This window comes from Ascaphus truei, chromosome 4, assembly GCF_040206685.1.
Source record: "Ascaphus truei isolate aAscTru1 chromosome 4, aAscTru1.hap1, whole genome shotgun sequence".
Classification (NCBI taxonomy): domain Eukaryota; kingdom Metazoa; phylum Chordata; class Amphibia; order Anura; family Ascaphidae; genus Ascaphus; species Ascaphus truei.
In genome coordinates this window covers 309,359,362-309,377,810 of record NC_134486.1, presented here as the reverse complement: position 1 = coordinate 309,377,810, position 18,449 = coordinate 309,359,362, and the positions used below count along the sequence as shown (strand labels likewise).

The 18,449-nt window shown below is 42.4% G+C and overlaps 1 long non-coding RNA gene across 2 annotated transcripts in view; it reads left to right on the top strand.

Annotated features, from left to right (window-relative positions):
* The window catches only part of LOC142492111 (uncharacterized), a 28,577-nt gene extending 20,459 nt beyond the window's left edge, over positions 1–8,118 (top strand). For both annotated transcript variants that reach the window (XR_012800748.1, XR_012800749.1), the window contains exons 2-3: positions 6,325–6,603; positions 7,867–8,118. This is a non-coding gene — a long non-coding RNA (uncharacterized LOC142492111). The remainder of the gene's footprint in view (positions 1–6,324; positions 6,604–7,866) is intronic.
* The last annotated feature ends 10,331 nt before the right edge of the window (positions 8,119–18,449 follow it).

Sequence of the window (18,449 nt, the reverse complement as noted above, 5' to 3'; positions counted from 1 at the left end):
AGTCAGAGCAATTGCTGTCAAGTTAGCCTCCCTACTGTGGAGTAGGCTTTATTTTTCTGGTTTTTGTTTTACCTGAAAGGAAGTGTCGAATACTGTTTTTTGATGTGGATAAATAATCCACTGAACAGTTTAAGGCCAAAAATACACTATGTGGACTCTTGCTGACCCTACCATGAGGCTGTCCTGCCACAGGTGGTGGCAAAAGTGGGATTCTATGCCTCTGTGGGACAGCAGAAGAAAACGTGTAAAGGTCATAAACCCAGTCAGAAAACAAAACCAGGATCACTGTGTTGGATAAAGCAAACGCGACTAACAGAGACAAGGACATATTCTAAAGAAAGAAGTGATGTGTCCTCTGTCGAGTAGGTCTGCAGCTACAGTCAGAGTGAGGAGACTGCTAGCTTGAATATGCACCTTTCGATAAAACAGAGCGTCGACGACTAGTCTAAAGAGGATAAATACTGCAGAGGCCGTCATGAACGAAACACAGAGCAAGTCTTATAAAATTATTGCTGACGGGAAGCAGAGGTTTGAGGTGTCTCAGAAGGAGCTCCGCAGTCTCAACGCAAAGCTGAAAGTCTCTCAGAAGGAGGTCCGCGGTCTCAACACAGAGTTATATACATTGAAAGATATCTATGAAAAGGTGCTGAGTGGTTTAGAGACTGTAAAAAGAGAGAACAGAAACCTGAAAGAAGAGGTATCAGATTTGATTGGCCAGGTCCATGAAAGAAATGAAAAGCTTCATGAAGTAGAAAAGGTGAAGGAACAAGAAAAGTTAGAAGTGCAGGATGCGCTGGTGCATGCAGAGAGAGTGCTGTGAAAAGAATGTGTCTCCCTGGAGCACTGTACCCAAGCAGAACACATACTGCAGAGCCAGCTGCAAGAGCTGCATACGCTTCTACCAGAAAGAAAGTCTCTAGGCAGCTAATGAAGTACAAGTGCAGCAGGAGCATCTGAGTACCCAGTGTGTCCCCACAGAGCAGCATGAGGAGCTGAAGGCTGAGCACCACTGGAGGCTGAGCTTAGAGGTCTGGTGACTCTATGAGAGGGAGAGGGAGAATGTCCAGAAACTGAAGCAAGAGCTGGACGAGCAGGATGAGCAGAGAGGCTGCTCCATCTCCAACAGTCAGTACACCCAGGAGAAAAAGCATGGAAAAGACAACCAGCCACTGTAGAGAAGAAATCGGCTGAGCTCCAAAATATAATGAATGATGCATTGATGCAAGCACTAGGTGGAGGCTTTGACAGGATACCTGCAGGATGTGCTCAAGAAACAATTTTCTCGCTGATGAACTAATCTTGCAACAAAGAGAGAAAAGCATCCTGACACTTCAGAAAGGCTACAGAGGTTTTATCCAAGGAAGAATGGAGAGAGAATGATAATTGCGTAAACCCTCCACAACTGTCCCCATAATCTGTGTACAGAGGGATGAAAGCTCGTCAGCTTTATTACAGGAATAAAGCATTGTGTGTTATTCAGTCATTTTAGACAATGAAGCAGCAAAGGAAGAAGTATGAATACTTGGAGGAATGTGTGATTCTACTACAGTCAAGTGTTAGGAAGTATCAGCAACAAAGACGCTACAGGGATGTGAAGAAAGCTTCTTGCGTGATTCAGTCCGGATATTGATTCTACGTCATAACCAAGAATAACCTGTGCGTCCCTATAAGCGTATCTGCATTGCCATTGCACAATCTGCTTTCCACAAAATGCAGAATACAAGCACCAAGTTACAATTTCAGTAATATATTCATTTCAACAGTATACTGATTTCAGCAATATTGCTTCCGCAATGGCCTTGAACCGTTCCAATTCTCACTGATCTTTACCATGAGATAAAAATAAGGAGAACCAGATCCACAAGTTTCATAGAAAGCTAAAAGGAACTATTAGACAGTGGGAAAGACCCAGAAAGCGATAAAGTGAAGTTTGACAACTGGAATTCCAAGAACAAAAAGAGGAAAAGAGAGTGATGTTGAAGTCCTCCGACAGTGATGCTGGTGCACAGTTATGTTGCACAGGACACTGTAACGATGGGGAGGGGGTATATGTGACAGGATCACAATTTGTGTGTACTAGAGAAAGTTTGCAATATGTATGCTTTCCCACATGCAGCAGGTTAAACTCCTCTGGAGAGGGAATCAGCTAGGGTGTTATATTAACAGCTGATTGCAAAGGGGTTTAAAGGCAGTCAGCAAGCTGCCAGAGCAGAGTGACTTTTCCCCAACCAGTAGGACACAGTTCCCCAGGCCTGCTCGACGCAAGGAACACAAAAAACGAATATCAGCTCATGAAGCAGAGTGGTGGTTGAACACAGATAACAGTCTGTAGTTTGATAATAGCAATGTCCGGTAAGTATAAAGATAGGTGCGGGGAGAGGGGAGACAAACCATGGGATTAAGCAAGGATTAAGAAGCGGGTTACTTACAGAGAGGTTGAAATCCCAACAGGCTGTGTGACCCCCTATGAGGCTTCTCCTTACCCCCGTCTCCTTCCAAGTATTGTGGTGTGGAGCCGCGCGCTCTCAGGGTGTCACCACTAATCTGCTCCTCCCGCAACAGTGATTGAGCCGGTGGTGTCCTCCGATCCAAGTAGTACCAGAAGCAAATAAATGATCGATTGGACAACCACTTGCTGTAGGACAAAGTTGGGGAACTCACCAGTGAAGAAAATTAAAAGTCTTTATTACAAACTACATAAAATGAACAAAACTCCTCCTCCCACGCGTTTGACGCCCACTATGGCGCTTCATCAACGCAAGGCCTGCTGGGACCCACACCCTCACACCTGAGTTACAGCCTGTTGAGGAAGCAGATCTGCCTTTCTGCAAGGTGCCACAGTATCCAGAGGGATTTCCTGGAGTCTCCTGGAATGGAGTCGCCGAACCTCAAGATAAGGACTTTATATTTTGTACTTTATAGCTCTAGTTTAGCACTGGAAGTTAGCCTAGCTACCCAGTTGGACAGTCAGGGACAATTCTGTCTAGTTAGCCTCCCTGCTGTAGAGTAGGCTTTATTTTTATGAGGGGTATTGCCTTAAAGGGACAATGTCCAATAATGTGGGGGGAGAGGGGTGTTATGTGGAAAAATTAAACTACTGAAGATTTTAAAGCAAGAAATACACCGTGTGGACTCTTACCGACCCTACCACAGGGCAGTCCTGCCACAGTTACCCATAGGTAAAGAAAAAAATTAAAGCAGAGAAAATTCCTATGAGGGATATGGAACAGGACCTTGAGGGCAGGTTGGCAAGGTTGGCCTATTGATATAGAGTGATAGGCAAAACAATGAATGCAATAGAGAGTAGGATAGGTTAATGCAGGTGGCAAAACACCATACAGAGCACCTAAATGCTCCTTTTCACTTGAATGTTCAACACAAATGTGGATAGCAGCACTGAGAATATTTCTAGAACAGCCGTGCATGTGCTAACCTTTTCACGGAGTTAATGCTTACATTAAGACAATATATATGAATAACATGATGCTCCTGTGTGTCTTCAGATGTAGAAAGCCCAGCAGGGGTCTAATCCATTGTATAAACACCCAACTCTGTTTCCCTTTCTGCCTCACAATATAAATTAGGATCAGGATTGAAAATGTAGCTTTGAAGTTTGTTATGCCTTATTTTCCTAATCTTTACTCCAAACTCGAAATCTTGAGGTGCATAAAATTGTTTAAATGGAATTCATTCACATCACAATAATATTAAGTATGTTGCTTCTAATGTAGAACCTGCATTGGATGTAGTGCCTTACATTCTACTTGTGTGTGTCACATATTCCTACCCTGTAGCGTTTACAATATAACCAGAAAAACCAAGACACTTGCCAAAGGTCACGAGGAGCAGACAATGCGATTGGAATGATGTGCACTTTCAAAGGCATTGGTATTACAGCTAAACTACTTCTCCTTCCACAAAAATCACAATATGCTATATATTACATCTATGACATGGTATAGCTTTGATAGGCAAGAGATGCCTTGGAAGATTGTACTCTTATATTTACCCTAACTTTTTAACTTTTTAAGCTGCACCACTAGACTCCTAATTTGAAAGCAACAAGGCTCATGTTTACTAAGTGGTGCTTTCCCATAAAATAACTTCATTTAGAGATATGTAAACTTTCATGCACTTAGTCGAAATTGGCGCATATCACCTATTTTTCCATTTGGGGAATAAGTACGCTTTGATACATACGTTTGTGGCAAATTTCGATTAATGCCTCAGTCAATGGATATTGCATTTTCCATTACTTTTACTTTCAAAATTTGATAGAACTTGTAAGAACATTTTTTTTTTTAATCACAAGGCTGCTCTTCTGCCACTTTAAGAGAAGGCTATACAGTATAAACCTGTGTTGAAAGAAAACTGGGAGTGAAAGAGAACACACTTAGGCCATAAGGAGTTGGAGGTTGGTTTCTAGTTTTGAGAGTGGCCTTGTGCTATTTGTAGTTTGTGAGTGTTTGTATAGTAAATGTGTTAAATTGTGAGTGTGTGATAGTTGTCAGCGATGGAGGAGGAGTGTTGGTGAGAGGCATAGTGGTGAGAGGAGACGTTAGTAGGCATGATGGCAGAGGTGGTGAGGTATGGTAGGAGGGGTGGGAGGAGGAGAGAAGGAGGGGGGTAGTGATAGGTGACGTGGGGGCGAGGAGAATTTAAGGGGTGGGAGACAGGTAAGGAGAGACAGAGCAAGTTTGGAGTAATGGAGAGGAGGAGAGGGCAGATGGGAGTGGGAGAAGACATGTGTGCGCCAGGGCTCAGACACAAGTCTATATAGAACGCCAGAAGCCAGTGCTGCATCTGAAGATAAATTGTAATCTATAATTTGCATATTATGAACATCATGGGGTGACTCATGCAGAATACTTTGATAGCTGTGTAACGGTCAGACCCCTACCCAATCTCATATGGGCCCCTATGTGAGGAATCTGCCCCCAGTTACATGTCATGTCGTGTGGTGCACCTGCTGGCTTACAGGACTCCTGAGTCTCCCGCTTGATGGTATTGGGGAATTCACCAGGACTGGCTTGTGAGGTAGTGCTGAGATCGTACTCACATTTGGTACAGCGCCTCCATCTCTTCCAGTTCCCCACGACAGCAGGGAGGAGTCTCTAGAAGAGAACCCCTGGGTGCAGCTTCTCCCTGAATGACTCCAGGATCAGGCGAGAAGGTTCTTTTAATCAAGGCACTCTTTATTAACATCCTCCATGGCAGACTGCCCATCATAGCGGACGGACTCTAGCCGCACATTTTCAGGTTGCCCACCTCAAGGAAGTCCCTGGACACCACTCCTAGTCAGGGCCCTAGAAGCTGTCCTTGCTCTTCCCTGACTCTCTAACAGAGAAAGGGGAATAGTCTGCTACCCCTAAGGGAGGGCCACAATCTGTGCCAGAGCCCTGGCACAGTGTGGGGTCAGATTGTCACACTCTGCAACTGACACTTGAACTGCACAGACTCAACTCCAACTTGAACATGCTAACTTTAGGAAGTGATGCGTATTATATAGCTCCAGAAGACCCACCCCTGTGTCACTGTCAGTGGACACAGACATGCTGTCACTTCCTTTGCTACATATTAAACCACACATGCGGTTGAGGGCAAAACCTTATGATTACTTCTGGCAAACCTGCCCTCTTAACAGGGATTACTGCACAGAAGGAGAGAGGCATGTAACCCCAAAATTACACAGGGCTACAGCTGTCAAGATCAGGCACTGGCGCAATATTGCTGAAACAGTGAACGGTATATTATTATTGTTTATTTGTAAAGAGCCCACATATTCTGCAGAGCAGTACAATGGAGGTACAGAGTTACTGTATGTATATTACATAAACAGAATGACATACCAAATAAGGACAACCAAGTGCAAACAGATACAGAATGAGGAGTAACTGCAATCCGTCACACATGACGAAATCATGGAAGGAATACGTGGTGTTACTGACACGTAGTCATGTTCAGAATGTTGAAGAAGCTGGTAAAATAAACACTGTTCACAAACACATTCATGAGCCTTTGTTATGGTGTTATACTGTAGCGGTTGCTCATTATCTAATTGCAAAATAAACTTTTTTTTGTTTTGTTAAATAACATTAACATTTTAATATACAACTTTTGTTATGTAACAGAGCCAATATGTGTGTAGATATATGCTATAAATCTGTATCATATGTGACTTAATATATCACATTAGATCGTATGAATTATCCATAAAAACAGACATAATAATTGTTTAAGTATTTAAATTAAAAAACACACAAACATAAATATGCATTAATATTTCTGAAATGTTTAAACTATATTATTGTGTGTCTTTGTTAGGTCCTTCTTGGCAACAACCTGGCCAGTGTGTACCACGTGCACAAAGGTTATCTTTTGGAGACGAAGAACTATCTAAAGAACTGCAAATACAATCATCTGGTGATGAAACAGTGATCCTGACCTTGGACCCTGTCTCTTCACAGGCGACGCAACAAAGTGCATTGCCTGAAGGTGGAAGTGGGTAATGAAGAGCAGCCTGAGTCACAGGCAAAAAGCAGAACTGAGACACGGTGGAAGAAGGAAGTCTGAGCCACGTCCAAGAAGCAGGTTTCACTCACGGTAAACATCCATACAAGTAGATTCCCTGAAGACATCTGTTTAGTCCATATGGCACAAGTGCTGCACCGCAGGCCCCGATGCCTAAACTTAGCACACTGCATGAGGACCCGTTACCTGGGTCAGAGCTTTAAGTCCCACAAAGATGTACAGAAAATAATGTTGGACCTAAAAAATAAAAAAAAATGGCTGTTATGAGAAAACAATGAAAAGCCACTGAAGAGTTAAATAGCTGTAACTCTCCTTGCACGGCTCCAAAGGAGCTTACATCAGATTGACTATATACATGGCAATGTTCATTCTCTCAGGCTTGTTCAGGGGGCTGGGTAGGTGCAGGCTGGGCGTGGATGCTTGCATGTAACAAGGATGGACACAAGGAACTTTTCATATATTGCTTTATTGGACATCTGTCAATAATGCTTCACAGACATGGAAATACTTCACACTTGACTGATAACTTGTGGCAAATAATAATATGCAGGACTTCATCCCATTTGTAGCTTTCACTCTTTCACTGGGCAGGTAATTGGCTTGTTACCTGCAGTAAGGGTTAACCTGGCAGTCTCTTGCATAGAGTTAGCGATGCCCCGTGTTAGATGGACCTCTTTAATACACTTCAGGATGCTGAATTAGGAACCCACCTACTGTGTACCGCATACTTCTTCCATACCTATCTGGTCAGGATTGCACTAGGGACCTTCAGGTTGAGTCGATCCAAATGCACTCCGGAGTTATTAACACTGAGAACTCCATACTAAAAGCATGCTTCCTCCCGTTCAATAGTGACAACAATCTTGGACCCATACTACCGGCGCTCCCATACAACTGGCACTTTCTTAAAGGGGCACGTTCCTTAACTTAAAACAGCAAAGGGTGACAGGGCACATCTTGATACATTAATCTATACACACAAACCTATTTACAGGACTCATGGTGAGGCCCTAGTCTGAACTCCGAAGAACCTGTTTCTAGAACATTGGGTGGAGTTAAATATACCCTTCTCATCTCTATCGTGACATCATGGGTCACAAGACATACAAGGGAGTGGCAATCCTTTTTGCATCACATGATGGGGAGGGGAGTAACCTGAGTGAGCCCACACAGTTAACCCATTAAGGTTGTTAACCTCTTAACTGAAATAGTAATCCCAAAGGGGGGCTACTTAGCCTATTAGCAAAGCAAAATGGTGTTACAGCTAATACTGTACTAATGTTCAGTTGCTAAACACAAACAACTAATGCCAAGTTCTTTTGTCGCCTGATTCAGAATGCTTTAGAACTACAACACCTGCAACTAGTTCTTCTCCGGTCATCTCTACTGACAATAAGCACACCTGGGCCTCCAAGTTGTACAACGCTGATGTTCTCACCACCTCACAGAGGGCTTCGCAAAAGGGGAGGTACAAGGATCAGCCTGGAACATGACACACAGAGCCCCCCTCGCAGAGCCCCGTCCCTCGGCTGTTAGAGGGGCAGGCATTATTTTTTTTTTTTTAATTGTTTTATGACAGTACCCCATTTTTTGGGCTATCACACTTTGATGACTCTACGCCCAAGAATACAATATGGTCAGGGGGTAAAATCACCCACATTTCATTGTTAACATATATATTGCATTTTTTTTTTCATATACAGTATTGAATTAGGTGAACTGTTCAAAATTATTTTAGATATAAATGGTTGCCATTTATGTCAATATTTATTGTCACATTTTGTTATAGTACAATAGCAATACAGATATTGACTATTAGTTACGAGCTCAAAAGATCGAACTTCATTGAGTTTCATAAGAGGTGTGAGCAATGAAAGCCCTAACCCTGCACCATTAAATCACTTTTCTTGTAACATCAAGGGTGTTTGGTTGGCTGTTTTGTTTTTGTCAGTAATGCTCATCTTTATTTACATAAACTATACAAATTCTAGTCAGGCCAGTATGCATTGTGGATCACACTATTGCCAAGAGGAATTGTCTCAAGTTGGTAGAAGCACGTTTTTAACTGAATGTGCAAAAACATGGAGCTTTGCAGAAAAAAATTGCTGTGCATTTAAAGTCTATGCAAGGCTATGTGCCCCTTTATATACTGCTATTTTTGCTAAATTCGGACTTAAGGTGGTGAGATTCCACCGAAATTGTAAAAAATCTGGTGAAATACTGATGAAATTAGAAAATGTTGACCAATAGGAACTTCCTTGAAATTGGACAATGTAACTAAACAGGCTTTCCCTCACTACTTAATTGTAGACCACTTTATCTAAACCCAATGACATTGCATCTGCTGTCTCAATGTTTACAATTCCAGTGGTACAGACACAGCAACAGCATTTATTTTACCGACATGGATTCTGCTCTCTCCTATGCATCAGAATGTGACCAGTGGCAGCAACTATCGAGATACATAGGGTCATATTTACTATGCAGTGCTACTCCATAAGGCACCTTCCAACATGGGGCCCTCTACGGTCCATTTAAGTGAGTGGATTGTAAGGTGTCTCCCTGCACAGATGGTGTCTTATGGAGTAACACTGCTGAGCAGCTGGGGCTGTAAGGTGTCTTCCAAGCTGAAGGTGTCTTATGGAGTAGTTCTTATTAGTAAACATGGCCCAGAATCCATGTGGTGCAACTTCATACCTCATGCCAACCTCATTGAATTTCAATAACCCCCTGTGAGATCATGCACCTCCTGCCACTACTCCTCACTGATAGAGAACCAACTTAACATATATAACACTAAGTATAGGTCAAACAACTTCACTCTGCCAGGACACAAGTTGATACGTTTTCAAATTGTGCAGTGAAATTGAATTCTTGTGACAGCTAATGTAGATGTGTGCATACATAACTTTAATCTAAGCAATTACATCGTCACAAACCTTCACAGTAACAATTGTTTCTGTTCTGTGAAAAAGCAAACTTATCATTCAGGTATCTGATTGTGGCCTTATTCGTGTTAACTATATAATGCATTATTTGCCTACAAGGAGGTTGGTGTCTGAAAAGGGACTGACTGTAAAGGGGCATTCTGCACTTGATAATAAAAACAAGCAGCTTAGTTCTGGAGAAGATAAAGTCGTTTCACATATTAAAAAAACGAAAGGAGTGAGTCATGAATTGCCATAAATTAATTTAGATAATGAATGCACAATTCAATGTTTTGCAGCATCTTCAGTTAAGTTTTGTATTGCTTTCCATAAAATTAGTTACCAAAAATCTATATCTTTTAGCTTTTTGCATTAAATGCATTTTTTGGGGTGATTTGTAGTTTAAAGTACCAGGTTGAAACAACAAACACATGTTAAATAATGATTTTAAACAATTCCTACCACCTCTTTTTCCCCCTTCTTTCCATCAACATGTTTAATGAGCCTTACATTGGAAAACAATTACTTAAAATGGTAGAAATGTGTTTTATGGTAGAGTCCTTTTAGTTTATTGCAATTCCCAAAACGTTGATTTATTTTACTTTAAATAGAAGGAAGTTCAGTGCATTTTTGTAAATAAAATGTGAGTGTCTCTAAGTAACATGAAGAATGACTTCAGTCAACAGAGAGACATGTGATAACTTAGTGTGACCTCAAAGAGATGTTTCCTTAATTACACATTAACTATATGCTTGGTGGGAGGTACTGTATGGGTGAAAAATGCAGATGTTTATGCTTCCCACTCTTGATCTGGACAAAAGAACATTTTGAATCAAGGCTGCTTCATGGTTGTGCAAGAATGTTTTTTTTGTGTGTGCGTGTCCGGGAGCTATGGTTTGCCTCTTAATCATTAAACTCCTTTATAGAAGTAAAATAACCACCAATTGTCATGATTATTGCACTAATACAATCACAGTCACTGAATGGGGAGGGTTTATGAGGGCACTAAAACATGGCACAACAAGTGTTACAATGGGAGAACAACAAGTCCTGGTTTGTTTACTTAAATGACTTTCTTCCCCTAACCCACTCCTACAAGTCTAACAAGCCCTAATACAATGGTTATCACTAGCCTATATTCAGGCAGGTTCCTTTGTTTTCACATATTCACTTATTGTCTTTGTTTAATTTTTACTGTTCCATCTAGTACATTTTATATAGCAACTGGTTAAAATATTCTTCCATTCCTAATGACTTTCCTACAGCTGTCGTTAATCCATTTGCTTTGTGAGAAACTAATGGGTTATTCAGTAGAGTGGGATTATGCTGCTTGGGGACTACTACACACAAATTCCCATTCAAGTTAATGCTAGTTTCTGTGCCATAGTGCCTGATCTGCACTATCCCCCTTTATTGAATAACCCCCTTAGCGAGGTGCTGTATTGTTTTCTGTCAGTAACCTAGTGAGTCTAACACATCCCTATAGGTTTGGTAATGTTTGAGCAGTAAGAAATATACAGTATAAGCAAAAATACATGTTTGGCCTGACATATATGCGTATGTCCATGAGGTCCTTGTAGAGGATCCTAGTGGAACACTACAAGACAAAAGCTAAATGAGAACTATACACTAAGGGGTTAGGGGCTATTAGATTGTATTTTTTCATGTATTCTTGCTAGCATCAGAGGACATAGACCTGCAGTATGCTGACGAGGAGGCCCTTCATGATGGCAGGGGTAAGTAGAATGGTTATTTTGCCCATTACTGTATTGGATGTGTTGGGTGGGGGAAAGGGGTTGTATTTATTTCAATGTATTGCACATTTTTTTTGGCCACAAGATTGGTATCACAGGCCAGCAGGGACTCACGGGGACCACCTGAGGGGCCCCAGACACCTGAGGGGACCACCCGAGAGCACCCAGACACCTGAGGGAACCACCTGAGGGCCCCCAGACACCTGCGGGGACCACCTTAGGGCCCCCAGACACCTGCGGGGACAACCCAAGGGCCCCCAGACACCTGAGGGGACCACCTGAAGACCCCCGGACACCCACGGGGAACACCTAAAGACCGCCAGACACCCGCTGGGACCACCTGAGTACCCCCAGATGCCCGCAGGGACCATCCGAGGGTCCCCAGACACCCACAGGAACCACCTGAGGACACCCGCAGCCTCTGGTATCAATCGTGGGGTAGAAGATTTGGGTATTAGTGTTTATTGTGGATAGCGGGTGTGGGTGAAGGGGGTATTTGGCCCTTGGTAGGTAGCGGTAGGGGTTAACCCCTTCATTGCCTTAGCGGTTAGCCGCTAAGGTAATGAAGTTGCCTGTAAATGCATTTTTATTGCATGGGATTGATGCCGGGGGTCTCCGGTGCTGATATTAATTGATATCAACTCTGGATACTCCCGGCATCAATCCGATGCAGGAAAAAAGGAATTTTTTTCTAAGTCCTGTATTGCCGCCTCTCAGCTTCTTCTCACCAGCCTCACGCTTTCTGACGTGAGGATTTTGGGAGAAATGCGCCATTCTAGAGCCGCGATAGGACTCGATAACCTAATCGCGGCTATTAGAATCTCATGAATTTCAGAACCTGCCACGCTATGTACATTAATGGCGCTATATAAAGACATACAGACATACCGCGCATTAACGTACGCAATGGAACCGGAGCATGTATGTCAAGCGAAAATGTACTTAAAGTGAAGCACTACCTTTTCCCTATTTTATGATGCATGTACTGTACTGCAATCATCATATACGTGCATAACTGATGTAAATAACACATGTGTAAAAGGCTCTATAGTCTCCCCGCTTGCGCACAGCTTCAGTACAGGTAGGGAGCCGGCATTGCTGTTCAGGACATGCTGACAAGCGCATGCGTGAGCTGCCGTGTGCCTATTGAGCGATATGTACGTACTCGCGAGTGTACATAAAGTGAGTGTCCTTAAACCGGGGTATGCCTGTACAATACAACCGCCGGTCCCCAGGTGATTTTTTAGGATGGCTAAAATCTTTGGCGATTCATTCCTTTATCACCCACTTATCGAGGCTTACTGAATAGCAGTAAGCATTTTGGCCGATAAGAGCTGAATAAGTGGCTTATTAACGCTTATAGCATAGGCCCCTCTGTCTTTCAAGGGATTCAAATCAAGGCTTACCGTAGCTATTCCAGTCTGGTCTCCAAGCAAGAGTGTTCATAAACAAAATGAAACCAAATGTAAGATAAAGATGATACCTATTAATAGCTAACTGATTTTGCAAGATCATTTTTCAGGACCATCAAAGTTCCTTCTTCAGGCTTATTTTGTTCTTCTACTCCTTTTGCACTACTAAGTTCCAAACCCTATAGATTCTTGGAAGCTATGTCTCTTTCATGAACTAAAATGACCCTTACCTCCTTGCATCCCAGGTTTTCAAATTAGGATGTGGGATAAAGAAAAATGCAATATACTGCGGATATCATTAGATATGGGAGAATTCAGGTTAAAAGACAAATTCAAGCTGACCTGAACTCTTACGATTTGGAATAACCCTTAGTTCCTGAGCCCAAGCTCCTCTCCAGAGTTACTTAGCTTACAACCAACTTGTGGAGAAGGAGCAGCTCAGTGAGTAAAGACACTGACTCTGGTACTGTACTGAGTTTGAAGCAGTGGAACCTGTTTCAATTACCAGTGTCTGCTCTTTGTGACCTTGGGCCAGTCACTTTATCACCCTGTGCCTCAGGCAACAAAAACATAGATTGTAAGCTCCACGGGGCAGGGACTGTGTCTGCAAAATGTCTCTGTAAAGCGCCACGTAAATCTAGCAGTGCTATACAAGAACATGCTATTATTATTATTAATATCCAGAACTTGACAATGTGTTGAAGGCAAAACGCAAGGTCAAATGAATATACAATACTGTAGTTATCATTAGGTACATTTTCTGTGCTAAATGGGAGGCCACAGTCACTTCCGTGTTTAGAAACCAGTGCTGACTGGAGAAAAGCCTAGTCATTATTTTCCTTTTTTTGTCTATTTTTTTACCTGACCCTGGAATTAATTTTCACTTACTGTGAGTTTATACAGAATTTCAACAACTGCCAATCAACCTGTTTTGCCTGAGGCCACTGTGCAGTGAACTACATTTCCACCTTACTTTACTGCCGTTCACTAGGTAGCAATTAAATAAGTTTATGAAAGTAACAAAAAGGATTCCCACCTCCAGATTATTACTAATGACCACTAGCATTAACAGCCACCCCTGACCATATCAGTCTGCCACATTCCCTGGAGGCATCCCAAGTCATCTCGGCTAAATCAGGTCACTTCATTAACACTTACTTGTTGAAGACCATTAGCACTACCATTACCATCAGGTAGAATAGCATTCTCATAAGGGGGTGAGCAGCCTGCATCAAATAACAGCTAATTAGGATCATTTAAAGCCAAAATAGAACTTAACAACAATCTATAATAACACATACAAGTGCTATTCATGTATATTTATCTGGCCGAACAAAAAGAGAATCTAGAGAATCTTCCAATTATTGTGATAACGAGGGAAATTAAATATATTCATGATTAAACATGGAATAATGACATTTTCTCTCAAACTTTCTTTTTTTTTCATTCAATACATTAATAGTAGCAAAGGAGGGCGAGGGAGTAGGTGGTATGATACCTTATACTGGACAGACAAGTATTTCATACAGTATGTTACAAGCTTTTCAACCTCTCATTGTCCTTAAGGACCCTGAGAGGTTTGAAAGCTTGTAACATATCAACTACCTGTTGGTCCAAGAAAAGGTATCATACAACTACAGTGCTCCCTCTCCCTCCTTTGTTACTACATGGAAGAAAGGACCAACACAGCTACCCATGCTTCTGTGCTTAACAATAGAAAGAATGGCTCAAACCCCAGTGTACAGGCATACCCCGCATTAACGTACGCAATGGGTCCAGAGCATGTATGTAAAGCGAAAATGTACTGAAAGTGAAGCACTCCCTTTTTTCCACTTATCGATGCTTCGGTACAAGTAGGGAGCCCGTGTTGCTGTTCAGGACGTGCTGACAGGCGCATGCACAAGCTGCCGTTTGCCTATTGGGTGAGGTGGAATCAGCGCGTCACTACTATGGCGGTCTGTAGGGCAGAATAAGTGTCCGTAGTCGCGAATCGATTTTATGGACACAGGGGTATGGCGCTATTGAAAATATGTCCTTTGTCGCGAGTGTAAAGTGAGTGTCCTTAAACCGGGGTATGCCTGTACTGTATCAATCTAGTTTCTCCTGGACCTATAAGATTACAAAAGTTATTTTGTATAGGTAGTAACAAATAAAAACGAAATGGCTTTTAAAGCAGCATATATTTGCATTTAAAATAGTTTAATATTTGATGACTATTGAAGATATTGCTTACTACAAACCTAAGCATACTTTACATACAGCAGGCTCTATGTATCAAGCAGTACTGTATGTGTGCGCTGGCACAGTTGCATAAAAAAGATTGTTTTTGCTGTCTAAAACACAATATATTGGCAGTATGAGATGTATTTCTACTGTTTTAGAATTTGACGGATGCTATACTAGTATTCTCTGAAAATAACAAGTCTTGCGCCACCTTTACGGTGACGGAGAAAACCAATGCAGAAAATCCTCAAGAAAAGTAATGCAAGCCACACATTTCTGTTAATAAAAGACCTGCGCCACACTCGCCCAATAAAACCCTGGTCTCATCGCAAGCAGATGCAGACATACCACGATGAATACACGGACACTGCCTGGCGCAGGTATATTTCAGTGTGAGTTGCGACAAAATAACGACTTTGCACCGGAATTTTCCCTTTGATACATTCCGAGATCCCAGCGTGTCACCTGCCACCTTCCTTAAAAAAAGATCTCTGTGTATATTCATTTGCGATCCGGGATTTCAGATGAGTTCAGTATTGTTTGTCCTTTTGAAATTAGCTGCACTGAAATGATCTGAAATGCAACCTGCATATCTGGGCAGAGCAGACGGTGATTCAAACTGTATTTATTGTGTTTACCCATGCTAATAAAAAACATGGCATGGATTGAAACATTTGATCCATAGTCCATGAACTTACATTTGCACACAGCCATCATGATACAGTAGCAAACCATTAAACTGGGCCCCCTGAAGCCCAAGCAGTTACCAAAATATAGATAGCTTCAACGCTGCAGCGGAATGTTTTATCATTTCTCTTAAGGTTCTACGCAAAATAATCTCCAAATCTCTTTAGCAAAACACATTTTCTACAGATGTATTTAATTGTTTTTCTCCTCCAACTCTATTGCACTGTGCTACGGAATATGTGGCGCGTTATATATAACTAATAATAATAATGTGATTGCAACCCGTGGCTCACTCCCGAAAGTGAAATAGCGCCATAGCCCTGCCTCCGTATCGCGCGCATGGTTGATTTAAAACAATGTCCGCTTGTCTCGCTGGTGTGTTGTGTATGTCCCACGGCTGCGTTCCCCACAGGTTGCCACAACGTTGGCCACATCTGTATTTTAGCATTTATTGTAACTAAAAACACGGGATAAATTGGCGTGAAATACATGCACATTGCGCTGCTAGGACTTAACATGTCACAGCATCCATCTATAGAGATACCTCTTGTATATCCAGATAGCATGAGTGGTTTCATTAAACAGTAGATGGAGTTATGGGAGGAGTGTGACGCATATATATATACATATATATATACAGTTAGGTCCGGAAATAATTGGACACTGATACAAGTTTTGTTATTTCTGCTGTGTACCAAAATAAATTCAAGTTACAGTTAAATAATGAATATGGGTTTAAAGTGCAATCTATCAGCTTTAATTTGAGGGTATTCACATCCAAATTGGAGGAAGGGTTTAGGAATTACATCTCTTTAATATGTTGCCCACTCTTTTTCAAGGGACCAAAAGTAATTGGACAATTGACTCAAAAGCTGTTTCACGGACAGGTGTGGGCTATTCCTTCGTTATTTCATCATCAATTAAGCAGGTAAAAAGTTCTGGAGTTGATTCCAGGTGTGGCATTCGCATTTGGAAGCTGTTCCTATGAACCACAACATGCGGTCAAAGGAGCTCTCAATTCAAGTGAAACAGGGCATCCTTAGGCTGCAAAAAAAAAGAAAATCCATCAGAGAGATAGCAGAAACATTAGGAGTGGCCAAATCAACAGTTTGGTACATTCTGAGAAAAAAAGAACGCACTGGTGAGCTCTGCAACACAAAAAGGCCTGGACGTCCACGGAAGACAACAGTGGTAGATGATCGTAGGATCCTTTCCATGGTAAAGAAAAACCCCTTCACAACATCCAGCCAAGTGAAGAACACTCTCCAGGAGGTAGGCATATCATTATCCAAGTCTACCATTGTCACGCTGTGCAGCCCATAGACCAGGCCAGTCCCCTGTACTGAGGTGGGATGTTGAATATACACACCGACAGCAGAGGGAGCGGGTCCGGGATGTGGTTGTAGCGTGGCCAGGCCTGGGTTAAGATTTAGAATATTCGTTGTACTTGCCGAGTTCAGGAGTATAGAGAGTTCCGTAGTTTAAATCCGTTTCCGTGTCCAAGGGTCTGAGAGGTAAGAATCGTGATGGGTAAGCTGAAGTCGGGAGCCAGAGGGGTAAGTCAGACAAGCCGGTTCAAATCTGTAGGAGAAAAGACAAACAGGAGCACGACACAGTATCCAGGCTACACAGGAAGCAAGGAGCTATGCAGAGCAAGGAAGTGAAGTCACAGCCGGATATTTAAAGCGACAGTGACCAATCCGAACGAGGGGCATGGCGGAGGCGTGTCGAGGAGCTGCTCGTGAATGGCTGAGAGGCCAGGAAATAGTAGAGCCCAGCTGAGGGTCTGTAACACCAGTGCCAGAATCCAAGATGGCGACGGCAGAGTTCAAGGTATGCACTGGGCGGCGGCATGGGTAGCGACGGGGGGGCAGGGGCAGCAGCCGCTGCAGTACTGGTAGTGGGTAAGGAGGGGTCACGCCGCAAGGGACGTGGCCCCCGATTCCTTACAACCATAAAGAGAAGACTTTGCGAGAACAAATACAGAGGGTTCACCACAAGATGCAAACCATTCATAAGCCTCAAGAATAGAAGGGCCAGATTAGACTTTGCCAAACAACATCTAAAAAAGCCAGCCCAGTTCTGGAACACCATTCTTGGACAGATGAAACTAAGATCAACCTGTACCAGAATGATGGGAAGAAAAAAGTATGGAGAAGGCTTGGAACGGCACATGATCCGAAGCATACCACATCATCTGTAAAACACGGTGCAGGCCGTGTGATGGCATGGGCATGCATGGCTTACGGCACTGGGTCACTAGTGGTTATTGATGATGTGACAGAAGACAGAATCAGCCGGATTAATTCTGAAGTGTATAGGGATATATTGTCTGCTCAGATTCAGCCAAATTCAGCAAAGTTGATTGGATGGCGCATAACTTTACAGATGGTCAAGGACCCAAAACATACTGCGAAAGCAACCCAGGCATTTTTTTAAGGCAAAGAAGTGGAATATTCACCTGATCTCAACCCGATCGGCCATGCATTTCACTTGCTGAAGACAAAACTTAAGGCAGAAAGACCCACGAACAAACAACAACTGAAGACAGCTGCAGGAAAGGCCTGGCAAAGCATCACAAAGGAGGAAACCCAGCGTTTGGTGATGTCCATGCATTCCAGACTTCAAGCAGTCATTGCCTGCAAAGGATTCTCGACAAAGTATTAAAAATGAACATTTTATTTATGATTGTGTTAATTTGTCCAATTACATTTGAGCCCTTGAAATAAGGGGACTGTGTATGAAAAGGGTTGCAATTCCTAAACTTTTCATACGATATTTATGTTCAACCCCATGAATTAAAGCTGAAATTCTGCACTTCTTTTGCATCTTTGTTGTTTAATTTCAAATCCATTGTGGTGGCGTACAGAGCCAAAATTATGAAAATTGTGTCAGTGTCCAATTTCCGGACCTAA